This window comes from Rhinoderma darwinii, chromosome 13, assembly GCF_050947455.1.
Source record: "Rhinoderma darwinii isolate aRhiDar2 chromosome 13, aRhiDar2.hap1, whole genome shotgun sequence".
NCBI lineage: Eukaryota > Metazoa > Chordata > Amphibia > Anura > Rhinodermatidae > Rhinoderma > Rhinoderma darwinii.
The window spans coordinates 2524540-2545293 of NC_134699.1; the positions used below are offsets into that span (position 1 = coordinate 2524540).

At 43.4% G+C, this 20754-nt stretch overlaps 2 protein-coding genes across 6 annotated transcripts in view; one reads left to right on the forward strand and one right to left on the reverse strand.

Annotated features, from left to right (window-relative positions):
- The window catches only part of NFATC2 (nuclear factor of activated T cells 2), a 99410-nt gene extending 94666 nt beyond the window's left edge, over positions 1–4744 (reverse strand). For 2 of the 3 annotated variants that reach the window (XM_075845509.1, XM_075845506.1), the window contains exon 1: positions 4679–4744. The gene's annotated coding sequence lies outside the window, so the exon portion shown is untranslated. Of the gene's footprint in view, positions 1–4553; positions 4639–4678 lie in introns of those variants that run through there. The other variant, XM_075845510.1, reaches the window with a different exon arrangement.
- A 124-nt stretch (positions 4745–4868) lies between these two features.
- Positions 4869–20754, forward strand: part of TSHZ2 (teashirt zinc finger homeobox 2) — an 863437-nt gene continuing 847551 nt past the window's right edge. For all 3 annotated transcript variants that reach the window (XR_012851541.1, XR_012851543.1, XR_012851542.1), the window contains exons 1-2: positions 4869–4940; positions 13381–13504. The gene's annotated coding sequence lies outside the window, so the exon portion shown is untranslated. The remainder of the gene's footprint in view (positions 4941–13380; positions 13505–20754) is intronic.

The following is a 20754-nucleotide window of genomic DNA, read 5'->3' on the forward strand; positions in this document are numbered from 1 at the left end:
TTTTTTTAAATGTAACATTACTTTGTTTTTACTTTTTTATATGTAAACTTTAATGTACTGGCATATATATATATATATATATATATATATATATATATACATACATACATACATACATATACAGATAGGACATGCCTAAGTATGCCCTAACAACAGTAAATATGGTAAGACAGCCCCGGGGTCCTTCAATGGACCCTGGGCTGTCTGCCCATATATGGTATGTCCCTCAATCGCATCACAGGGACTCCCTTTGACACGATCCAAGGGGCATCCCCCCATCTCATTTTCCCCTTGAATACTGCGGTCAGCTTTGATCGCAGCATTCAGGGGAATAGTGGCGGAGGTAAGGTTTCTCTAATCTCCGCCGTTAGAGCGAGGTTGCGGCTGTGTAATACAACCATTGCCCCGCTCCTAACAACAAGTGCGCGCGCGGTCAGGACCAGGTGATGCGGCCGGCGCTGCACTAATGAGCGCAGGAACTGAAGACAGAACAGGGGGGTGTTTTACAGTGCGCCCGCCATGTCCTGTCTTCAGTGCTGCCACTCATTAGTGTAGCGCTAGTCACATCACATCATGCTGACCGCGCGCACACTTGGCAGGACTCAGGAGCGGGGCAATGGCTATATCACACGCCGCAGCCCCGCTCTCATACATTCATGTCTTACAATGCTAAGCTGTGCGGCCGAACAGCTTAGTATAGAAATACATGAAATAACGGTATCGAACCGTTTGAGGGTGCACGGCATCAAAACAGTATCAAAGTTTCGATGCATCGTGCATCCCTACACACTCATTCATCATGTTTTTCTGACTAGAAACGCGGAACAAATGTTCATTCGGCACTAAGGATAAGCACTCCAGACTTTATTTAGATAAATTTCAAATCGCCCACAGAATCTTTTACAGATGTTTATCTGCAATAGAATCTGTGAACAATTTTAACTATATCTCAATAAAGTCTGGAGTGCTTATCCTTAGCTCTGGATGAACATCCCCCCCCCCCCAATATTATTTCCCCCCTGTGCACTTTTCCAGCAGTCTATGGCATATGCTGCACTAGGGGGGAGTATCAATAAATGTCTGCTGTTTGTCTTCATCGGCTCACAGGTTGGGGAGAATGGATATTTTCACTAACCATTCATATAATTAAAAGAAAAGGCCCTGTTTGGGTCATCCCCGGGCCACAGGATGATAAAGTTATGTTAAGCTATCGTCTGTAGCTAGTTATCCCTAACATTACTATGATCCTACAACGCAAAATTAAGATTAATAACAAAAAAAATCTATTAATCAGAATAGTCCGAAGACAAACTATCTTGAAGTATTCATGATGATGAACAACTTAAAGTTCTGTTATCTTCCTAAATTTGATGATAATGGGACAAGACAGGATCTTGCTCAAATAGCAAAATAATTTATTTTGCTGAGTAAGGAGGCTCCAGTTGCATTGGATGGAAAAGTTCATCTTAAGGCCTTGTTCACACAGTGAAGATTTGATGCAGATTTTGCATGTATTTTTTAAGCCAAAACCCAGAATTGTATCCAGTAGAGACGACACTTCAAGGCCTTTTCTTCTGTTCAGGTCTTGTACTGACTCAACATTTTTTCTATATACGAACATAGCCTTCAGGGTATATTCACATGTGGCAGATTTGTTGCAGAAATCTCTGCAACTCTGCATTTATCTGACTTGGGTTTTGCAGAAATCCATATAAATGTTGCAGAAACATCCCCATTCACATGTATAGAATTTATATTAAGGCTAAGCCTACACTGAGAATTTGGTCGCAACCAAGGATTGATGTGTGCTCCTGCATGCATTGCATTAAAGTGAATGTGGCTGCATGCTACTCGCAGGTTGCGGTGACTTGACAGTCGCAAGAAATCCAAACCTGCTGGATATCTTATGACTGTGCAGTAATGGCAACCTGCGGATTGCATTCACTTTAATTACATGTGATGCACACAGAGATTTTTGGCTGCACGACCTGTGTCGCGGCCAAAGTCGTCGTGTAGCCCTAGCCTTAGGTCTCATGCACATGGCCGTGCCCGCAATTGCGGGCACGGCCGGCAGACGACACCCACGGGCCGCATTTTCTTGGCGTGCTCCCATACAAAGTATGGGAGCACGGCCCGTAAGAAACGAAAAGTGGGAAATGCTCCATAATTCCCGGCACGGTTACCCTTCCATAGCGATACGGAAAGGTGTCCGCGGCCAATAGAACCAGGCGGGTCCGTAATTGCGTACCGTATTGTGGTTCGCAATTACAGAGTTTTTTTTACGGTTGTGTGCATGGGGCCTTGGGTCCCATGCCATAGACTCTCCCATAGAAGTCTATGGGGCTCCCGTAATTACGGGTGGCTATGTGTGTGCACCCGTAATTACGGGAGCGTTGGTAGGCGACGTCAGGGGATAGTCACTGTCCAGGGTGCTGAAAAAGTTAACTGATCGGCAGTAACTCTTTCAGCACCCGGGACGCTGGAGTTAATAGTATTAAAAGTTAACTTACCCAGAACTCCCTGCTTCTTCCTCCAGTCCGGCCTCCCGGGATGACGTTTCATCCCTTGTGACCGCTGCAGCCAATCACAGGCCAATCACATGCTGCAGCGGTCACATGGACTGCCACGTCATCCAGTGAGGTCGGACTGGATGTCAAAAGAGGGACGTGTCACCAAGACAACGGCCGGGGTACGTATGAACTTCTTTTACTTTCAATCGCTGCAGAAACTCTGCCCGAAAGGGCTGCCCCTTCTCTCTATCCAGCACTGATAGAGAAGGAGCTGCTGGTTAGTGCAGAGAAAATGGGTCCGTAAATACGGGTGGAATACCTGCGACAACGGACCCGTATTTACGGGCACGGGTCCGTAAATACTGGTGGAATACGGGTCGAATACGTGTGACAAAGGACCCGTATTTACGCCAGGAAAAAAATACGTTTGTGTGCATGGGGCCTTAGGCTGGGTTCCCCACAAGACGGATACTTGCGTAAAAATCAGGCAGCGTGTCCGACCTGGAACCCGCTGGACATTCGGACGGAAATTCTGCTGCGGAGGAAAGCGGTTCATACTTACACCCTCCCTCCTCTGACGTCCGCTCCGGCCTCCCTGGATGACGTTTCAGGCCATGTGACGCTGCAGCCTGTGATTGGGTGCAGCGGTCACATGGGATGCAACGTCATCCCAAGAGGCCGGACTGCATGAAGGAGGGCGTTCTGGGTAAGTGTATTCATTATTTTCTCCTGACGTTGCGATTTTTGCGGCGTAAACGCTGTGCTTACTCCACAAAAACTGCAACGCATGGCTTTAAGTTGCGTGTTTTGCATAACCATTGAGTTCAAAACCCGCAACGGAAAATAGACAAAAACGCCGCATAAATTGACATGCTGCGGAACTAAATTCCGCACCGCAGGTCAAGTTATTAATGTTTACGATGCGGTTTTTTTCCGCAGTGTGGGCGAGGATTTTCTCATCCACTTTTCTGCTACGGTAAACGCTGCAGAATTTCCGCACAGAATTCCGCAGCGTTTACGCTACGTGGGAACCCGGCCTTAGGCCCTGTGCACACCTATGTCAGGCCATTCCGATGTTCTGCTCCGTCAGGTGGTCGTTGGAACCCATTTACTTTAAAGGGTTCCGTCAGTTTTCCATCAAGGTGTCTGTGGTTTTACCGGAAAATATAGCGCAGCATACCGCGCTATTGTTTCCAGTAATCTCTGCCGGATCTGCAATGGAGTCCCCTTACGGAGTCTCCAATTCAGATGTGAACTGGCCCTTAATCTAAACAGCGCTAGAGTAAAGTGCGCCTAATTTATTAAGTGGTGCTATTAGCTGGAGTGGATTTACGCTATAATTTACACCACTTTCTGGTATGAACTATAGTAAACTGGTCGGCCCGCGGGTGGCACCCCTGCCCACTTTTTGGAAATTGCCACTGTAATACAGATGAATCAAACTGTACTCGATTTTGCGGCCGTTTATAGAAGTGAATGTGACGTTTATGCAGCGAGTGAACGGGATGTTGAGATATTTTAGGCTCTGTTCACACACGGAAAACAACCTCTGATTTTCAGCCGATTTTGAAGCTGAAAACGTTTTTTTTTCCAGGCGTTTTTGGAGCTGTTTTTCTATTGATGCAATGAAAAACAGCTCAAGAAGTGACATGCTTCTTTTTACGCTGCATTTTTTTTTCACACTTTTTAAAACGGCGGCGTAAAAAACGCCCTGTCTGAGCGAAACGCTATTTTTCCCATTTAGTTCAATGGGCAGTTGTTTGTAGGCGTTCAGCTAGTTTTTAGGGCGTATTTTGGGGCATTCTCGCCCTGAAATACACCTGAAAACGCAGCGTGTGAACATAGCCTTATTCACTTGAATTATTTTTTTGGGCCGCGGTTGTTCACTGCGTTATTAAACTACTATAATGTTATTTTATTATGATATGTAATGTTCAGCAAACATTATAACACCACAGGGAGTGCTGCACCCTGACATGCTGGGCCTTATAGTCCCCCAGAAGCCAATGCAAACGTAAATCATTATTACAGACTTCTGGTCACCTGCCACTAGACACTCTCATATGTCCACGTAGTCATGTCAGCACGGCCACTCTCTCTCTCTCTCTCTCTCTCTCTCTCCCCCTCATCTGTAGCCAACACGTCACCGCGTCCAGAGCCAATTTTACCTCACAATTCGAGCGCGAACTCGTCAGGAACCTTCTGGGTGTGAGTGACAGATCCTACGACGCCGATAGGTTGTCGTCTGTCACATGGCTTGCGCAGAGGCTCTGGGAGATGTAGTTCTAGCCATTTGGCGTGTGCATTCAGTGTATTGCGTGCTGGATGCAACTTCACTACGATTTCCAGAATGCTTTGCGGGACCCGTGAAAATTGTGTTCGGTCGCTTCGTCGCCTCAGGTGTGACTGGCGCGGTAGATGAGGCGGCAGGTGAGCAGTGCAGCTTGGTTTGGAGTTATGTGAATGTGACAAACACTCTATCCTCAGACTATATTATTTATGTGTGTGTTTGTAGATATCTATTATTTTCCCTGTATCATTATAAGGCCTCAGTCACACTGCCGCATTTTGGCCGTATCATTGACGCTAGAACTGGTGATCTCAGGTTGGTTTACATAAACAGCCAGGCACAGAGGATGAAATACGGCCACCTGAATGACCCCTTACACGTATTTAGGGTTTTATCCGCGTTTCGGACATTATAAGGAAGACTAATGTATTATAAATGTATATAACATAAACAATAACTTTGTAATATATTTATTGTCTAAACTTTTTCCGTATCGCCAGTCTGTCCTCCCTGTAAGTTGATCGCAGCGATGCTTAGTTAGTTGGTGATGTCACATGACCGCGTTGTCCTACTCTACGGATAAAACATCACTGCGGCCTTCAGCCATTGGGTAATGGGGTCATGTGATGTTTCGTGCTCATCACCCAGAATGGAGAAAGACTATTCTCAGTGACGTCCATAACGCCAAAGGACTGCGTTGTCTGGAGGTTGTAGGCCGCCATGATGTTTTGTCTATAATGTCATGACGTTCGATAACTATTGGATATCGCGGTCATGTGACATTAGGTCACTATGGTTGGAACGTCACTAGGGCCTAGTCCCGGTGCAGGCCTGCGGCGTACTGGCGGCAGATTTTACAATAGTATATTGTGCGTTTGGGTTCCTGGATTTTTTCTAGTTATGTTTGTTCTTGGACAATTGTCTGTTTTTTAAATATATTTTTATATGGAGTTTACAAATAGTCTGGGGTGTGGTCTATAGTTTGGGGTGTGGTCTATAGTTTGGGGTGTGGTCTATAGTTTGGGGTGTGGTCTATAGTTTGGGGTGTGGTCTATAGTTTGGGGTGTGGTCTCACTTTTTGCGAACATGCGCAAAATCTATAAGACGCATGTAAGGCTCTGTTCACACGCTGAGTCAAAAACGTCTGAAAATACAGAGATGTTTTCAAGGGATTTTCAGACATTTTTTAAGCCACTCGCGATTTTCGCGGCATTTTTTACGGCTGTTTTCAATGAAAAACGGTTCCAAAAACGTCTCAATAAGTGTCCTGCACTTCTTTTTCGCTGGCGTTTTTTTAACGCGGCCGTTTTATAAAACGGCCCGTCAGAAAAGAACGCCATTTTTCCCATTGAAATCAATGGGCAGATGTTTGGAGGCGTTCTGCTTCCGATTTTTTGGACGTTTACGAATATACCAATTCTGGTCAGTGGCAGACAGTAGAAGATTGCAGGAGGGTTTACTAGAGGGGCAGAAAATGCGCCACATTCACATACGATATGTCCGTTCAGAAAGCCTTGTACATTTGGCTCAGTCTCAGGCCGGATTCACACGAGCGTGTGTTTTACGCGAGCAAAAGGTCCATAACACCTCCGTGTGGCCTCACCATATGATGCACGACTGTGTGATTTTCGCGCAGCCGCCATCATTATGACACTCTGTTTGGATGTTTGTAGCACGTGGTTCGTTTCTGTTTTCATTCATAGTTTTTACTGCTGTTGCGCGAATCACGCACGTCACACGGAAGTGCTTCTGTGGGCTGCGCGTGATTTTCTCGCACCCATTGACTTCAAATATAGGACATGTCGTGAGTTTTACACAGCGGACATATGATGCGTGAAAATCACGGACAGTCTGAGCGGCCCCATTGACTAACATAGGTCCGAGCGGGGTGCGTTGCACGGACGTATATCATGTTCGTCTGAATAAGCCCTTACAGTGATAGCGACTGTCACCCGCTAACTAAGGCTATGTTCACACGGCTTATTTTCGACCGTTTTCCGGACCCATGGCCGAGAAATCGGAAGCAGAACGCCCCCAAACATCTGCCCATTGATTTCAATGGGTAAAACAGCGTTCTGTTCCGACAGGCTGTTTTCTTACGCGTTTTGGAAAAATGACGCCAGCGATAAAGAAGTGCAGGTCACGTCTTGAGCCGTTTTTGGAGCTGTGAAAAAAGCAAGTTTGCTTAAAAAAGTCTGAAAATCAGGAGCAGTTTTCAACAGCTCCGTATTTTCAGACGTTTTTAATTTTGTGTGTGCACATACCCTAAGGCTATGTTCACACGGAGTATTTTGCAGGCATTATTTCTGCCTCAAAATTCCGTTTGGAAGTTTGAGCCAGATTTTCCTCTCCCTGCACGCCGATTTTCGCTGCGTTTTTCGCCCACGGCCATTGGGCGCTGCGGGCATAAAACGCCGCGAAATACTCTTTCTCTGCCTCCCATTGAAGTCAATGGGAGGTCAGAGGCGGAAATGCCCGAAGATAGGGCATGTCGCTTCTTTCTCCCGCGAGCCGGTTTTACTGCTCGCGGGAGAAAACCGCCCCCGCCTCCCATTGAAATCGACGGGAGGCATTTTCGGGCCGTTTTTGACAAGCTTTTTGGCAGTGGGAGGCCGAGAAACGCAGCACAGAGAGTGCAAGCAGGTCGAAATAACTCAGGTCGGCAGCACCTCTACCTGTTTACACCATTTTTTTGCTGCATAAAAGATGCGATCAGACGATGTAGGAGCGTTTGTTTGTACGAACGCTCGTTCATGCAATCATTGGCCCGTGTCAAAAGGCCTTTACCTGAGTTCCCATGGGTCGGATATGCTGCGTAAATGTGCGCAGCGTATCCAACTTAGAACCCGCAGCGAATTCCGCCCGAAAAACTGCAACAAATTTCGGTGCAGTTTTTAGGCCGGAATCTCCGCTGCGAAACCAGTGCTTGGGTAAAAATAAGGCTGTACTGAACCCCAGCCGTTGTCATGGCGAAGCATCCCTCCGTTCTCCGTGCACTCCGGCCTCCTGGGATGACGTTTTAGCCCATGTGACCGCTGCAGCCTGTGATTGGCTGAAACTTCATCCCAGGAGGCCGGACTGCACGGAGAACAGAAGAAAGCGTCGTTATGACAACGGCTGGGCTGTAAGTATAGACATTGTTTATTCATTTTACACACTTTTTTTTAATGCTTTTTCTTGGTTGTGGATTTTGCGGCTGGTCCATGACTATTTGTTGCAGATTTTACATCCCCTTTGAATTCAATGGGGATAACCCGCAACAGAAGAGCAACGAATCCACGGCATAAATTGACATGCTGCAGATTAAAAATATGCACCGCAGGTCAACTTCTGAACGTTTTCAGTGCAGACTTTTTCTGCTCCTGTCGAGGAGTTTTGTTCAAATATCATTCACTTTGCTGCTACTGTAAATGCTGCGGAATTTCCGTACAGAATTCCCTTGAGGAAATTCAGCAGCATTAATGCTACGTAGAACCCCAGCCTTAGGCCTTGTTCATACTTTACAGATTTGATACAGGTTTTGCATTAATTTATTAAAGGGAGTCTGTCACCAGAACTTTGTTTTAAACTAGCAGTATGCTAATATAGTTCATGCGAACCTGATTTTAACCCCTTAATGACCAGCCTATTTTGGACCTTAATGACCAAGTTATTTTTTACGTTTTTCAATCGTCGCATTCCAAGAGCTATAACCTTCTTATTTTTGCGTCGACATAGCTGTATAAGGTCTTGTTTTTTGCGGGACAAGTTGTATTTTTTAATAGCACCATTTTTAGGTGCATATTATTTATTGATTAACTTTTATAAACTTTTTTTGGGTGGGAATAGAAAAAAATCTGACATTTTGCCACTCTTTTTTGCGTCCTAAATCTACGCCGTTTACCGTGTGGTATAAATAACACAATAACTTTATTCAGCGGGTTGTTACGATTGCAACGATACCAAATTTGTATAGTTTTTGTATGTTTTACTACTTTTACACAGTAAAAACGCTTTTTTTTCAAAATGATTTGTTTTTGTGTCTCCATATTTGAAGAGCCGTAACATTTTTATTTTTTCGCCGATGCAGTTGTATGAGGGCTTTTTTTTTGCGGGGCGACTTGTAGTTTTTATTGGTACCATTTTGGAGTAGATGCCACTTTTTGATCACTTTTTATTACATTTTTTTAAAGTCAGTATTCACAGAAAACAGCAATTTTTCCATAGTTTTTTATTATTTTTTTTTACGGCGTTCACCGTGCGGGTTAAATAATGTAATAGATTTATATTCGGGGTCGTTACGGACGCGGCGATACCAAATATGTGTAACTTTTTAACTTTATTTTGTTTTTTTTAATAGTAAAGCAGTTTGTAAGGGGAAAAGCTGGGTTTTTCATTTTTTTTTCACATTTTTTTTTATTAACTTTATTAAACTTTTTTTTCACTTTTTTACTAGTCCCACTAGGGGACTATAATATGCGATTCTGCGATCGCATTTATAATACACTGCAATACTTTTGTATTGCAGTGTATTACTGCCTGGCCGTTTAACACGGACAGGCATCTGCTAGGTCATGCCTGCGGCATGATCTAGCAGGCATTCACTCTAGGCAGCCTGGGGGCCTTTATTAGACCCCCGGCTGCCATTAGAGACACAGACACTCGGCGATCGTATCGCCGGGTGTCAGTGGGATGAGAGGGAGCTCCCTCCCTCTATCCAAAACCACTCAGATGCGGTGCTCGCTATTGAGCACCGCATCTGAGGGGTTAAACGTGTGAGATGGATACTAATATCGATCTCACACGGCAGAGCAGGGACGCCCCCAGCCCTCAGCTGCCTCTAGCAGCTGAGAGCAGGGAGATCTGACAGTTCCCTGCTCTGTAAACTTATTCCGATGCCGCAACGTAAAAAGTCTATGGCATCGGAATAAGGCCCGTTAGTGACCGACGTAGAAACACGATGGGCCGGTCACTAACGGGTTAAATGTGTTTTCCTTGTTCCCCAGGGTGCCGGCTTTGTATTAAAAACACTCTTATTAAGTTTATGCAAATTAGCATTTCGGCGCAACGAGGGCGTGTCCATTGCCCTCTTCAACTCCCTGCTTACTGTGATTGACATGGGCCAGGCAGCGTACTCGGCGAGTTCACGCCTGACCCTGTAGTGAACACGCGCGCAGGGGCGCATCCATAAAAGTATCGCTGTAAAAAAAACAAAAATGTAAACAGCTCTCAAATAAAATAGACTAAAAAGTGATCAAAAAGTTATCGGTACCAAAAGATGGTACCAATAAAAACTACAGCTCATCCCGCAAAAAATAAGCCCTCAAGCTGACTCTACGGAAAAATATAAAAGTATTGGCCCTCAGAATGTGGTGAAACAAAACTATTTTTTTTTTACCAAAAAGTTTTGTTTTTTTAAAGTAGTTAAATATTGTTTAAAAAAAATCTATAAATTTGGTACCACCGTAATCGTATTGAGCCGCAGAATAAAGCTAAGTTGTCGTTTTTACCGCACGGTGAAAGCAATAAAAATTAAAACCAAAAAACTATAGTAGGAATGGCATTTTTTTCCAATTTCAGCCCGCAAATTTTTTTTTTCAGTTTCCCAGTACATTATATGGTACTTTAAATGGTGCCATTAGACACTGCAACAACTCCTGCAAAAAATAAGCCCTCACACCACGACGGAAAAATAAAAAAGTTATGGCTTTTGGCAGACGGGCAGTGAAAATAAAAATAAAAAAATGTCTCAGTCCTTAAGAGGTTAAAGGAGTTTCGCCAATAAAGTAAGTGATGGCATATTGCTAGGATGTGCCATCACTTAGTGATTATTGGGGTAGGACGGCCTGTACCTCCACCGATCCTTAGAATGAAGGGGCTGCAGTACTACTTAATGCCATATTAGGTCATGTGGATATTATAGAGGGGGTCGCCCGCTCATGACACTTCTCTGCGAGCCAAAACAGACAGCTGCTCTGGCAGACTTGAGCCATTTATGTATTACGTAGACGTTCATTCATCTGAATGGCCGACGTGTAAGGGTATGTTCACACAGCCTATTTTCGGCAGTTTTTTGGGGCCGTAAACGCCCGAACAACGTCTGAAAAATCGGAAGCAGAACCCCTCCAAACATCTGCCCATTCTTTTCAATGGGAAAAACGGCGTTCTGTTCTGACGGGCCATTTTTTTACGCGGCCGTTTTGAAAAAGGGCCGCGTAAAAGAAGTCCAGGTCACTTCTTGGGACGTTTTTGGAGCCATTTTTCATAGACTCTAATGAAAACCGCTCCAAAAACGGCCGTGAAAAATGCCACGAAAATCGCGAGTGGCTTAAAAAACGTCTGAAAATCAGAAGCTGTTTTCCCTTGAAAACAGCTCTGTATTTTCAGACGTGTTTGAGTTTGCGTGTGAACAGAGCCTAACACTACATTTCCCCTGCAGCAGTCCTGAGTAAACCCCTATAAGCACTGGTGCTGCTTCGCTGATTTTCCCTGCACATCGGTGCTCCTGGCCACCCCATGTGCAGAGAATTACAACATAGCCTCGTTCACTTGAATGGGGCAGTGTTGTAGTTTCCTGCACCGTGGGTGGCCAAGAGAGCCACTGTGCCGAAGAAATGCTGAAGGGACCTCCATTACTTCGGGCCAGAGGACGGTCCTCCACGATCATAATGTTACAGCATATCCTAGTGACGTGCCGTAACATTAAATTATGGGAATACCCCTTCAATAGGCCTTTTGCATTTTAATATTCAAGTCGTATTTGGAAGTGGCTCACGATCTACCAAAGGTTAGGGAACTTCCCAGTTATTTCCAATAACTTCAGAAAAAAACAGGAAAATAACATACATAGATCTGAGTTGCATCATGGACGGGTCAAGTTGCTAAATAATTCACCCGTAATATTTATACCAACCCGAGTATTCAAAATAAAGAAAAATGGCTCTTTTGGTGACTGCTGCAATGATGACTGTGGTAATGGTTTCTATGAGGGTTTTAAACCCCTCCAAAAACAGCACCAGCCTGGTATTTAAAATGCTTCTTTCATCTCCCTTGTTTGGTTAAGCATTGAATAAGCACAGTGTTTCACCCGAAACCCACAACATGGGCTGGAAAAGTAGCGTAGCAGTCAGTGAAAAACGCAGGCTCTATATTAGCTGGGCACAATAATTCATTTCACTGGACGTAAAGGAAAATGAAATGTTGAGAATGAAATGACTCACTCAGAGCTTCTTGGCGACGGACAGAGAATTCCATAGCAGTTGCCTAATCTGCTGATAACTACCAATTGGTTCATCGCGTATACATCACATATCTGCAAATATGCTGAATTGGGCATTGTATAATTATGTAAGGGGGAGGTGTTACAGAATGTGCTAAGTTTGCCCTTCTGTAAATGACCTCCGCAGAGTTCCCCACTGGATGACCACAGCAACACATAAAGCATTGACGTAACCCACCCGGCTCGGTAAATATTTGCTCGTAATGAACAGTTAAAATAATTCATGATATAATCGTGCTCTAGTACATGTACATATACACTTTATTTGCATCTCCTTTATTCGCACATAAAATAACAGATTTATATTGTATGTCCACATTCCGTTTTTTCTTTTACCAAAAGCAGGAACGTGTACCAGAAGAACACATGACATTTTTTTGTGATATTGACAAATGGGAAGGGACTATGAATATGAAATACATTTGTGTAAATGAGACCTTACAGCGGATGTTAATTTGACCTCTTTGTCTTAAAGGGGTTGTCCAGGCACGGACAACTGATGGCCTATCCACAGGATAGGTCATCAGTGTTTGATCGGTGGGGGTCCGGGCGCCGGATGTTATGCAGGGTATGCAGTATTCGGAGCCGAAAGGCAGATGGCACCGACCACTGTATAGCAACTGCTGCAGAATAGCAACTCTGCTCCTATTCACTTGAAGTACTGCAGCTCGGCCGCTATCCCGTGAACACAGCCATCTGCTTCCGGCATGGACATCCGGTGCCTGGAGGCAGCCTGAGCAGCTGATCGGTCCGGGTGTTGGACCCCCACCGATCATATACTGATGACCTATCCTGAGGATCCGTCTGCTGCTCCGTCCTTCCCCCATACTTTACATGGCAGCTCTACCTTTTCAGATTGTCTTCTGTGTATAAGCACAAGCTCAGCAGTAAGTCAGAAAATGTGGATATGATTTCCCTATCATCAAACGTCTAAAAAGCACAAGTGAGAGAGATTATCGGGTAATTGCTGCATATAAATTCCATACAGTCGCACACGGAGTGCTATAGACCCTGTGTGCCACCATACAAATTTCGTGTACGTGGCTTTGCTGTGTGTATGAGACCTAAGGCATATAGATAGAATGTTCTAGTACCCAATGCCAGGGATATCAGTATCGTTTTGTACACTATGTTGGGTAGAAGTGATTTGTACTAGTATTCTCCGGCACATAAGACACAGTACAAAGTATTAAAAAGATCTACTAATAATATTCACAAACTTCATTTGAGTTATTTCTAGACTTGGAATTGTGATCGCTTTGGGGGGAGGTGGTGATATGTCATCGTGCCGAATAAACTTCCTATCTTTATGTCTATTTCAGGACCCGGTAATGGATCATTGTCGGTGCTAAGTAGCTGACAAGACGGCAGCCATATAGGAAGCTTAAATGCAAACATCTTTGAGTTCTGAAAGAGCATGGAAACTTGTCCAACTATTCACAAAAGGTTAGTGCTCTACTGTATATGACATCTTATATATGACATCTTATTGCTGATCCTCTCAAGCATTAGGCTATTGGAGAATAACAAGCTGAACGTGACTGGAGATGTCGGACATTGGGGCAGATTTACTATTCAAAATGTGGCAGAAGTATTCTGGAGTATATGCTGTGTGCCACGTTTATTAACTGTTTTAGACACACTTCTCGACAAGGGGGCATGGCTTAGTGGGAAAGGGAAGTGACTCAACACCATGTGCCAAAAATGCACCCAAATTTTGTTGCAAAAACCTGGCACAAATTAAGCCAACTAATAGGTGTTATAATAAGGAGAAAATTGTCTAGAACGCCAAGAAGCTCCAAATTTATCAAACAGCATGCACCACTTTGATAAATTTGGCGCTTTCTCTGACTGCCTCGTTTTATGTTTACACTGTCTGAAACTTAGTAGATCCGCCCCAGTGTCTACACCCTATTATGGTCAAAAAGACTTGTCGATTACAAGAAACACGAAGAGCCGGATTCTATGGCAGATTAACTTGAAAGTCTGTAAATAGTGAACTGCAATATATAATACATGGACTCATCATTCTATCTAGCTTAGCCTTAAAAACCTCAGTAAGTGCTTGATTGTCCATTAGGTCTCCTAACCTGCTTTCCTCAATGGACAGCCGCTCTCTCCTGGTCTGCTGTGTTGTCTGTCAGATATGATTATTTACATGCATATCCGAAAACCAAAATCAAGGTTATTAGTGAAATGCTTTTAGAAAAGGCCTACAAAGTGTCTAATGTATGTTTTGTGGTCCGAAGAGGTGAAATGCACATGGCTTCCTAATCAATTTTTCATTTCTTCTTCACTTAAGCACTTTTAGTGTTGCAGCCTGAATTGTAGAGCGGAGCTGTAAGTGAATAAGACATCTCTATTTGAAAGAAGTGACAGGAACTTAAAAAGTTGCATTCCTCAAAGGGCAGAGCTGCTGAAGTCTTTACTTACAATTCACCACATTCCATTTAAATGGGAGATTGTTTTTTTTTTTTCCCCCTCTTGCTCACATAGGTACTGTCTATTTGTTATTACGGAATGTGGAGTTATGGAATAATGCATAAGACTATAACGTTTCTAATTTATTTTAAAATCCATTTTCCACAATATTCCCATTTTAAATTTCTGAGCCTGGCAGCCATGTTTCTTTCTCACTGGCTTCTCTATCAAGATGATCTTGGCAATGTTCACACGATGGCAAATCCGACCAGTCGCACGCAGATTTGCACAATTCAATGGAGCTAATCCGCGTGTGGATTTCTGCCGTGGTTTCCGCACGAACTTTGCATCCATAAATTATAATAATTCAATTATTGACATGGATTTAAAATGCAGATATTTCATTAAAATCAATGAGACGGATTTCAGGGTGCATGAAATCCTAGCTATGTGAACGGGGCTTTAAAGGGGTTTTCCCATCAGAGACATTTATGACATATCCACAGGATAAACATATTTTTTGACTCTGTCTTTAGCTTATTAAAAACTTATGTGAAATGTTCAGCTGTGGTTACATTTGCTTTGTCTTTTTTTTTATTACTTGCTTGGCAAATCATAGTTGATATGTTTTACCTGTACCCTGCAAGAAAAATGGAAATAATGCAGATAGTTATTGAACCCTGTTATTAAGCCTGTACAAAGCTTCATAAACCCTAGTGTTCCAGGGATGTCTTATTCGATTTATTTTGCCAATCTTTGCTGGCATTAACCAAATTATATTCACGTCTATTTTATTCTGTCAATTCTCAATCCATATGAGCGTTAGGGTATGTGCACACACACTAATTACGTCCGTAATTGACGGACGTATTTTGGCCGCAAGTACCGGACCGAACACAGTGCAGGGAGCCAGGCTCCTAGCATCATACTTATGTACGATGCTAGGAGTCCCTGCCTCGCTGCAGGACAACTGTCCCGTACTGAAAACATGATTACAGTACGGGACAGTTGTCCTGCAGCGAGGCAGGGACTCCTAGCATCGTACATAACTATGATGCTAGGAGCCCGGCTCCCTGCACTGTGTTCGGTCCGGTACTTGCGGCCGAAATACGTCCGTCAATTACGGACGTAATTAGTGTGTGTGCACATACCCTTATATTTCGTAGTGATGGACTTGGCTCTCTGAATTGGGGATATTTCTGTAGAGACTGTAGAAATGTTTTTTTTCCTTGTGATGTAAAAAAAATACTAGAATTAAGAGCCTTCTGGCACCCTTTTGGCTTTGCATGTTGTGTTTCACTGGCACCAAGCACCATCTAAAAATATCCAAGTCTTAAGTTAAAACACATGACTTGCTAATAGCATGTAAATGTGTCTATAGTCCTGTCAACTGACCGTCAGTGAGTCTGATTAATGTAGGTCCTTCATTTCTTAACTAATAAGAATCAGCTGTTTCACAGACTCCACTAGTATCTAAATGATATAAAATCCATATTTCAGAGCCTGGGAGTGGAAAATGTCATTGTTTTCTATTTTTCCTCTCTCTCTGTGTCCCCCTCGTCAGTGACATATCAGCATCTCGGTATCGTGATCCGATTCCTGGCTTAAAAATTGCTGTTTTGTTTTTACAGCTGTTTTAAGTTCATTCAGCATCTTTTGTATGGAAAAAAGTACAATACTACAAACAAAAGGGATGAGAGGAGGTCACCTTGATTGTGATTGTCGGGACGTTTATCTCTAGATTCAAAAGGCTAAGGAAGGTGAAGAATAATGTACTTGAAAGTAGTGCGAGCAGTAGTGATTTTTCACCAGTGACAGGTTGTACTCCCGTCTCCTTCCTGCTTCACTTATTAGTCACGTGGAAGGCCATCAAACAAGTTTATGACCCACCAGTAACTTTAACCTCATCGTTACCTACTTATCCAGAAGGTTAAATATCCAGTGTAAGCAGCGTACAAAACTTATGGCCGCAGGTTTGTACACTGCTTATTGGGGTCTAATTAGTATAGATCGTTTACTGATAAAGTTTGTTCTTTTGACTTCATCTATGTGGTGACCTGACATAATCATGAAGGCTATGGCCTACACAGCAAGGTTTACCACTGCAAACATTACCATGTAGACCTTATCCTGAAGGGGTTCTCCATGAGTTTAATATGGCAATAATCTTGTATTATAGTGGCTTTCCCATGTAGGACATTAATGACATATCTACTGGATATATCATAAATGTCAGATAGACCTCTGGGACCCGCGCCTTTCTCTAGAACTGAATAGTAGTTACGGAAACAGCATAGCTTGCATGCTACTCTGCCTCCATAACTGCCACTCACTACTATTTGAGTTACGGAAACAGCGTAGCTTAGCGAGTTACTCTGTTTCCGTAACTCCCGACCATGTCCCCACCATGTAATCAGAAGGTGGCCGGGAGTCGGCGTGCGCACAAAAAGCTAGAACTGGGTTTAGAGGGCCCCGTTCTAGAGATAAGTGCAGGACCTAGAGGTGGGACCCGCATTTATCTGACATCCATGACATATCCTGTGAATATGTCATAAATATTCTTCATGGGAAAACCCCTTTAAGACCAACTGTGCATATGTAAAATAAATCTAGTCCTGACCACTTCTGTGTTATCCCACTGTTGGGCAGCTAAACATGGAAGAGAATTATGAAAATGACCGCTCTGCTCTAAGGCCCAGTTATACCACAGCCCCGTGTTGGGAAATCCCTGTATCAGCATTAGAAAATATTATTTTAAAAAAATAATGTTTTAGAATGTTTATCAATGTGTGCAGGAAAACAAAGTACGTATGCACACACACACACACACACACACACACACACACACACACACACACACACACACACACACACACACACACACGAGAGACATACACGATAAATCAAGGTACAGCCTGCATTCTGTCTTTGAACGTGCACGTACGTCTCCATTGGATACCAAGCAACACTCTTCGTTTATATCTCTGTAAGCAGCTTCCAAATTAAGAAATGGTGCAGATCCCGAACACCCTTTGGCCGGGTTCCCACGTAGCATAAACTCCTTCATTGCAGCATTTACCGTAGCAGCAAAGTGGAGGAGAAAATCTCATGCGTCCCAAACGCTGCTTTTCGCAGCAGAAATTCCGGCCAATAAACCGCACCACAATGTGGTGCGGTTTTTTCGGATTCCAGGTCGGATACGCTGCGTAGTTTAATGCAGCGTATCCGACCCATGGGAACCCGGCTATATGATTTCTGTCTATTAATCTTCACATGCTGGAAAAAATCCCTCACACTGTTTTATGTAGATCCACAGTGGTTTCCATTCATCTCCGTGTATAGCCGATGCTCTATTATCTGTATATGCTCAATGCTTTAGTCCTTTCCTTGGTTCTCTTATGAACAGTGTTTACTTAACTGCGTCTGCTGTGGTTAGTAACACCTGAGTATAAAGCTCAATGTATGGTTTCCCTCTTGTGGCTTTTTAATGCACAACTTAACTACTATCAGCTTTTCATTTTAGGCTTCATTCTGTGTCTCTCAGCCATGTGTTTGAATGGTGTAAAGTACGTGCGCTGTATTAGCAAAGGAACTTGCCAACATTTGTTTGCAACATTTTATTTTATTACATTTGTACTACGTTTCAGACATTTGCACCAGATGCATTTAGCACACATATCCAGTAAATTTTGCGACATTTTTGATAACCGAATACTGTTGGTAACATTATACCTTTTTTTTGTATGTGTATATTTTTTTTTTTATTTTTTTTTCAATAATGTGCCCCCAATTTGTCATATGCAAGGAAGAAAACGATTAACATTTGCATGTGGTTTAAAGACAAGACTGAGATGCACTGAAGGAAATCTGGAAGTTCTTAAAGACCACGTCCACAGGGGACGGAAATGCTGCAGATTTTTCGTGCGTAAATCTACAGCAGAATACAGTACCAGGCATGTGGATCAGAATTGAAGAATCTCATCCACATACTGTGGAACATTTTCCATATGGAAGTCAAGACATGCTGCAGATTTTCTAATCTTCAGCATGCTCATTCTGTTGCGTCTGTTCACAGCGGATTTCATCCTTATCAATGTAGTAGCGATGAAATCTGCAATTAATCCACAGCAAAATACTAGCTGTGCATTCACTGTGGAAAGGGTACCCACACATGTTGCAGATTTATCCGCAGCAAGATCCGCACCTGTTACATGTGGATTTCGCTGCAGATTCCACCCCTTCTACATTAAAAAAAAAAAAGTACAATTCGCTGTAAACAATCACAACAGAATGATTATGCTGCATATTTAAAGATCTCATCCACATGGTTGGTTCTGTAATCTGCTGTGGATTTTCCACACAGAAAAACTGCAGCATTTCTGTCCTGTGTGGACCCGGCCATACAGGGCAGGTTGGTGTTTGCATTACTGACTATGTCACTTTGCCATTGCCTAGTGATGTCTTTCCAAGATTACACAAGCGAGCAGCTATGAGGTGTTCCTCCTTGCCTCTGGAGATCTGGCTTCCACCACCAATACTGGCCCTTCTCCAGACATTCGATCCTGTGGACCCTTTTATGTATTAATTGCAAATAACTGACCAATAGCCTCGTGCCAATGCCTGCACGATGGCGGAATTGTCAGCCAGTTGCATACAGGACACCAGTAAGTCCAGGCCTTGTTTCCATCAGATTGTGTATATAAAAAATGGGAATTTAGTTACGTCACAGCAGAATATTGTGGGGTCTGTAAATACCTTGACGGTTTGTGTGTCTGAAGACTACTGCCTGCTTCTAAGTACAGTGTATACATCAACCTTTCTGAAAGAAAAACTTTAGCAACTAGTCAATGATACATGTCAGTACCAGAGCTGCAAGACAACTTAAATATTTTTTGGGCGACATTATACTGCCCTCTTCATATTACATTCCCAGTGCCAGGTCTGAGCAGCTCGTGCCCACTATGTGTAGAGTATTGACCCGATGTCACCCTTGTTATAGAATTACTTTTATTAAGTCTGCATGAAAAAGCAGAATGTTTAAATGACAGTCCAGACTCCAAGATGTAAGTTATTTTTTTAATTCTTTCTTTTTTTTTTTTTAGCACTAAGTGATCTGTCATTAGAACGATGCAGAATTAATAACAGATCAGTTTTTATATTGGTTCTTAGTATTGTGTATTCACACCTTGCAGTTATTTTAATGTATTCCTTTAAATATAGCCATATAAAAAAACTCCGGTAGTTACGGGCCATATACAGTCGGTGGACTTTGGAAGACTAGGCAGATTATTGTTATGTTCACACTGAGTTTTTTGCTGGCAGAAAAATCTGCCTCAAAATTCCGTCTGGAGTTTTGAGGCAAATTTTGATCTGCCTGCACACCGTATGCCGTGTTTTCCGCAGCATTTTTCGCCCGCGGCCATTGAGTGCCATGGGCAAATAACACAGCGAAAAACGCTTTCTCTGCCCCTCATTAATGTCAATGGGGGGTCAGTGACGTAAACGCCCGAAGATAGGGCATGTCGCGTCTTTTTCCAGAGAGCGTTTTTTACCGCTCATGGGAATAGTACGGCTCCGCCTCCCATTGAAATCAATGGGAGCCGTTTTTGGCACGATTTCCGACGCGGTTTCCGCGTCAAGAAAAGTGTTGAAAAACTGTGAACACCGCCTTAGGGTATGTTCACACAGAGTTTTTTGACGTGGAAGCCGTGGCAAAAAACGGCCGAAGTCGCTCGTGGGTAAAAGAAGCGACATGCCCTATCTTCGGGCGTTTACGTCTCTGACCTCCCATTGACATCAATGGGATGCAGAGAAAGCGTTTTTCGCAGCGTATTTTGCCCACGCGCTCATTTGCCGTGGGCGAAAAACGCCACGAAAAACGTGGCAAACAATGTGCAGGCAGCTCAAAATTCTGCCTGCAAAAAACTCAGTGTGAACAGGGCCTTAGATTTACAGTTTATTTGTTCATTTCAAAACCAGAAGAGCTCGTGTCCTATAATTTATAAATGTTGTTCTGCTTTCATCTAATCCGCTTCTCCAAGTAAGGCTGAGTTCACACAGAGTTTTTTGCAGGAGGAAAATTCCTCCTGCAAAAACTGCTCCAGACGTTTTTTGCACAGTGGTTTGACAAAAACTCGTCAAAACACTCGTCGAGGCGTTTTTTTCCCGTTTCTGACAGATTGAAATGGGGTTTTGGAGGCGGAAACCGCCTCAAGATAGGTCATGTCGCTTCTTTTTACCGCGACGTGCTTTCTCCGCTCGCAGTAAAAAAACTC